This window comes from Camelina sativa, chromosome 9 (assembly GCF_000633955.1).
Source record: "Camelina sativa cultivar DH55 chromosome 9, Cs, whole genome shotgun sequence".
Classification (NCBI taxonomy): Eukaryota; Viridiplantae; Streptophyta; class Magnoliopsida; order Brassicales; family Brassicaceae; genus Camelina; species Camelina sativa.
Window position 1 is genome coordinate 26,873,855 of NC_025693.1, and position 5,770 is coordinate 26,879,624.

At 39.0% G+C, this 5,770-nt stretch overlaps 1 long non-coding RNA gene across 1 annotated transcript; it reads left to right on the forward strand.

Moving 5' to 3' along the window:
* LOC104712458 lies at positions 2,271-4,915 on the forward strand. The gene is made up of 4 exons (XR_755517.1): positions 2,271-2,913; positions 3,018-4,079; positions 4,159-4,297; positions 4,373-4,915. It is a non-coding gene; the product is annotated as an uncharacterized LOC104712458 (long non-coding RNA).

Here is a 5,770-nt window from a genome sequence, read left to right on the forward strand (position 1 = left end):
TTTACTGCTTATTTCTCAGTTTTGGCCCTGGCCCAGGCCCATAATAAGTCTAAATACATTATTAAGTCATAATAATATTGAAATTTGCATTTAATATTATTTTTTGACAGAAAATTGTTAAATTATTTTAGGTTAGTACTAAAGTATAGTATATTGCAAGTTGGCTTACAAATATATGCATTCTTAGGCTAGTTGAATTAAGTTTGCTTTTGTGTAGACAGAGAGATGTGGATATGGGAGACTGTATAGATGAAATTATTAATCAAGGTGGGTTTATAATTGTATATGTGGGAGAATAAATTGATAAACTATGTTGAATATGTATATATATTTTTTATTATGAATTTTGGATTGTGAGATTTTAGAAGAAAAAAAAAACATTACTTTTTGTTCAATATATTGAATGTGAATTTAATAAAATATTTATTTGGAAGAAATGTTTAACATACATTTGTGTTAATTTTTTAAAGTGAAAATTAGTCAGATATTTGGATTTATTTTTGGGTGAAAAGGATGGAATCATTAAAAAAATATATACAGAAAAGTTATTTTGATCGTAACTATGTTCGGAAAACCCTGCACGTACTCAAAAAATATGTTTGGTATCATATTTATAATATATTTACGTATCTTTAGGGTTATGTTTATATATTTATTAGGAATGTTAACATTCATAATCCAAACTCATATCAGTTTAATATCAGTTTAGTATTCGATTTGTCTTTAATTTAGTTTAGAGAAAAGACTGTCAATTTCTCTGAGTGCCATGTTGTCTCCAGTTGGAGATATTTCATTTGTTTCAGAGGCGTAATCTAAGAAAGACCAGTTCCAATAAAAAAATGGTCCAGTCAAAACTTCTCAAACTTCACAGAAGCTTATCGAGATATCACTATATCCTCTCAGATGAGTGGGCATAAGAATGCTATAAAACTTATAGGTTGCTGTTTTGAATTTGATCTTCTAGCTCTAGTCTGTGAATACGCTGAACACACGCTTAGCAAAGATAGGAATCTCAAGTGGAGATGTTTTGCCATAGAAAGTGAGATTGAAGATTGCTAAAGCGATAGCTACTTCTGTGACTTCTCTCCACACAGCATTTCCAGACACTATAATCCATCGGAATATTAATCCGACAAATATTTTCAGTCACGAGAATTGGACGGTGAAACTTTCTGATTTCACTACAAGAAAACAGAATGTGGGTTTGTGGAATGTTGTAGAATCAAGGATTCTCACAATGAATTTGTTTAAAGGGGGGGAACAAATTCACTTAACAATCTCTCTCAAAAACTGGATCTCAAGCTTCTATTGAAAAGGAATTGAAATTTCTTTAAGAACAAGTTAGGTTTCGCTCAAGAACAATTGAAGAACTAGGGTTTTTGTATTAATTTATGGATGCTTTGCATAGAGGACAAAACTCTCTATTACTATCAAACACTTCGATTACAAGATAAGTCAAGTTTCCTTAAATCTCGAACCAAATCTTTGTGAAACTTCCTCTTCAGTGCGTGCGATAAATTTCAGGGGGTTTTCGCAGGTCGGTCTAGCGTCCTCCTCGGGCCATTGCTCTCAAAACCATCTAGAGAAGATCTAACCGAGTACCCTTGATTAATCAGATTTTAGAATTATCCGGTTTGTCCTTGGTTTAGGTCGGTATGTGGTGGGTGCCAATTCCCACACCAACAATTAGTCCCCCTCAGTTTGATATATTCAAATATTCATTCGAATTTACGAACTATAGAAAAGAAAATATTAGACCTAAACTTTAGAAAAACCAAAATTATCTCTTCAAATATTCGCACCATCGCAACTTCCAATTCAGACGAGTTGCTTCAATCAGATCAGAAGCCGAAACGTCTCATAGGTCATGATTACCTTTCATAGTCTGCCGCCCACTTGGTTCTATAAATACTCAGACTCTTTCTTCATTTTTCACTTCCAGCCGAATCAAGCTAAGATATTTTTTGCTCTATTCTCTCTCATCTTCGTGTTCTTATTTATCGTTGCTTTCTTCCACACTCTCTCGGGACTCAAGATGATAAGAATTCTGGTCGTTGCTTCAGGTGGTTCGTCAAAGTTCTAGATCAGCTGCCTTGAGATCGGAGAGCGGAGCCTAATCTTCTCAAATACTCATATCGAAAGGTGCAGCCCAAACTTTTCAGGCTGTTACACTTGAGACTTCTGAGCTGAATAACGACTTGGATCTTGATGGTGAGGGGAATTTCGTAGTTCCATCCGATCTGCCATGTGGGGGCTCGACTTTCAATCTTTCCTTGCCTATACATGGGCCTTCCGCATGCGACATGGGGGTCGGTGAAGATGACAAATCAGGGTTCGCGCTTCCAGGTGTCATGATCAAGAATATTTCTCTTATTCTCGATCATCGAGGTGAGATTGGTGGTTGCCCGACCTTGAGTTCTGTTACAACAGTCACTACGATGCTCAACTCCTGCGGTCTAGCAAGCTATGGCGTTTCAATCGTTATTCCTAGTTCGGATCAAAGTCCGTGGAATCCACCGAAGGGATACATCTGTCTTTATGAATCCTAATAGACGGATTGTCGCCTCTTGTTTCCCCTTCCTTTATTGCTGCTTGCGTATGTTCATCGTAGCGAAATGGCGATCTCCCAGCTTACCCCAGCTTGTATTTGTAACTTTGTGGGGGCATTAACAATTGCCATCGAGGTCGGTATTTAGATTGGGTCCATTTTTTTTGAAGAAATGACGACGCTCAAGTCGGCCAAGAAGAAGGGGACCTCGGTTGTGAACATGCGTCCGACTCAAAACCTTTTGCCTAGCGTTAAGGTCAGCAACTTTAAGCATTAGGATCAGCGGTATTTCAACATCCAAGCTGACCAGAATTCTTCTGAAACCCCATTCATTGCAAGGCGGAGAGTGTGGAACAGTTCTCCTGGTAAAATAACGCTTTTTTGCTCGTCCTAGTTTACACAAATCTTACTCACCTAATTTCTTCATTTTTCTTTAGAGTTCACCGCTTACCATTTAAAAAAATGCTAGATGGATTTTGCCTGGTTCGAGACGCACTTTATAGAGGCTCTAATCGCGAGTGGCAACATTTTACTCCAAAAATAATTGAGAGAGCCATGGGTAAAGCCAAAACAAGTTTCCCAGCTTTGCAAACACACTCGACGAATCGTCCAAAGCAGTTGGTACGTCTATTGCTGACTCAAATAGGCTGCAGACCCAAATTCCAACCTCTAAGGTCGAGGCTGTCGTCCTGGAGGACCAACCTGCAACTGAACCTAAAGGGGCTAGGAATGAGACGTCTGATGTTGATATCGATCAGGTTGACATGACATTTGTCAAGCAGGTCGAGGTCTTGCCCCTGCCGAGCAATTTTTTTCCTGAAGCTAAGACGAAGTTCACTGCTTCGAGAAGATGACCGCTTAAGCATCTAAGACAAAGGGAAATTAGGTTGTGTCCGGCAAAAAAGGCAGCAACTTTAAGCAAAGGGAAAAGCGGTTCTTCTACGTCCGAGCTGATTCTAAATCTTCCGAGAGCGCATTCGCTGGAAGGCAGAGAGTGTGGAATAGATCTCCGGGTCGAGCCATATTCTCTAATTATTTTGGACTTATAAAGACTTATTTGATCTAACTTTCTTCCTTTTTTACAGTTCGCCTTAGGCCATTAAAAAAATTTCTAAACAAATTTCAAGAGATCCGAGAGACTCTTTTTCAAGGTTCTAATTTTGAGTGGGAGCAAATCACTTGAAGAAGAGTTGAAAGCGCGATGTGTAGAACAAGGAGGAACTTCCCAAGTTTCACCAAAACACTTGGTGAGTCATCGACAGCAGATGGTACGAATGTCGTCGATTCTAGTCTTCTGGCTTCCACCATAGTGCCAGCTCGAAGTCCAACCTCAGAAATTGAAACTATCGTTCCCAAGCACCAAAATGAAATTGAGATTGAAAGAGATAGAGACTATATGACTACTATCGGGTAGATTCGCAATGTTAACCCGACAACGGAACAGGTCGGAACCGATTTGATCGAGGGAAAAGAAGAAAGAAAAGAGGACACGCTTATCAACCAAGGTCGGAAATCAGTCTGGTCGTAAGAGGTCAGCAAGAAGCAGGTCTAGATTCCAATGATATGTTTTGAGTATCTCAAGAATGTCAGTTTGGTTTTGATTATTTCAGAGAAGTGCCCCTTGCGATGGTGCGGGAGGCAGCGGGCCACCTATGTCGGAACGTGAAGAGCTCCTCATCGATTCTTCTCAAACCAAAAAACATATATTTCGAGGAGAAGTACCTGAATTTTGCTCGGTTTTCAGTTCAGGTATATTTTTCTCCATAATTTCTGTTGTATTTATAGGGCATTAACAGCTCAAGGCGATTTGTCTGATTTTTGCAGTCTATCGCCTATGACAATGCCCTATTTCTGAAGTATAATAGGCGGCTGAAATCTCATTCGACCTCTGAGCACACCTTCCACTTGATGAAGGAATGTTTTGAGCGAGCTCGGGCTATGGAAGCATCACTACGAGGTACAGTTTATGAGCTCGTGGGTGCTGCCAAGGAGACAAAAGGAGTCATGGCCTCCCTTGAACAAATTGTGTCCAACCTATCATCCAGTGAATCAGGCCTCCAGGAGGAAAAGGTGAAACTGCAGGAGAATCACGACTTTGGTTCTTTGCAATCGGGAGCTCCTACTCTGGCTTCCATCCGAGAACCTCAAGGATCTTATGCGGAGGCTTTTCAAACTGACCTGACGATCAGGACGACAGGCGTTGATGCTAACCTTCGTAAAGCCTGAATGTAGACTGCTTCCTCGATTTCTTCTTTTCTTTTCTGTTCTTATTCTTTAAGAATTTGATTCATCCGGGCCGTAGGCATTTGTAATAACAATTTGATTTTGTAAATTTGTTTCACTTTATCCGAATTCTCGAAAGTTAATTTCTTTTCTCTTATAGGTTTTAGAAAAAAGGAAAATCTAAGCCTAGTTGGTTTAGCATCTTCCAACTAAATATATGAAGTCTTTAAGCTAAGTCGGTTTTATCTTTTCCAATTCAGTAAAGGAAAAATATAATCCAAAGGGGATAAATATATGAACCCTCCATTGATTAGCAAGAAAGAAAAAGAAAAGCAATTGTAGACAATTCTCAAGATGTTGTGATTGAATAAACGAGGATTAGGACACACATATATATATATATATATATATATATGTGTGTCCTAATCCTCGTTTATTCAATCACAACATCTTGAGAATTGTCTACAATTGCTTTTCTTTTTCTTTCTTGCTAATCAATGGAGAGTTCTATTTGTTTAGTCGAAGTTGAGAGCATTGGCGCCTAACTAGGCTTAGATCGAGAGAGAGATGTCCTATTACCCAAATATAAGGGCTATGTGGATGTGTTAATGTTCTGAGTTGGCCCGGAGGAAAGATATCAACTAGAAAAGTTTTTCCTTTCTATTAAATAACATAACACGGATTATCGTAGGCGCCTAACCGCGGTAAATGAGATTAGGTCTGATCTGATTCACAAACTTAATCTGCTGGAATCTTATCCGAGAGATTGGAGCAGGAATGACATTGGTCGAGTGGCAGCTATGCCCACATGCTTGTTTGTGTATTGTAATGACTGTCTTCTGGTAGCAAACTCCGCTTTTGGAGAGAATAATCGAGGAGTTATTTATTGTAGTTATTTTACACTTAGGACAATGAAACCCTTTTATTTGAATGTGTCAAGTTCTGAGATGAAGTAGTGAGATGCAAGTCTTGGAATGCATAAGTGGCAGTGAGAAAGCA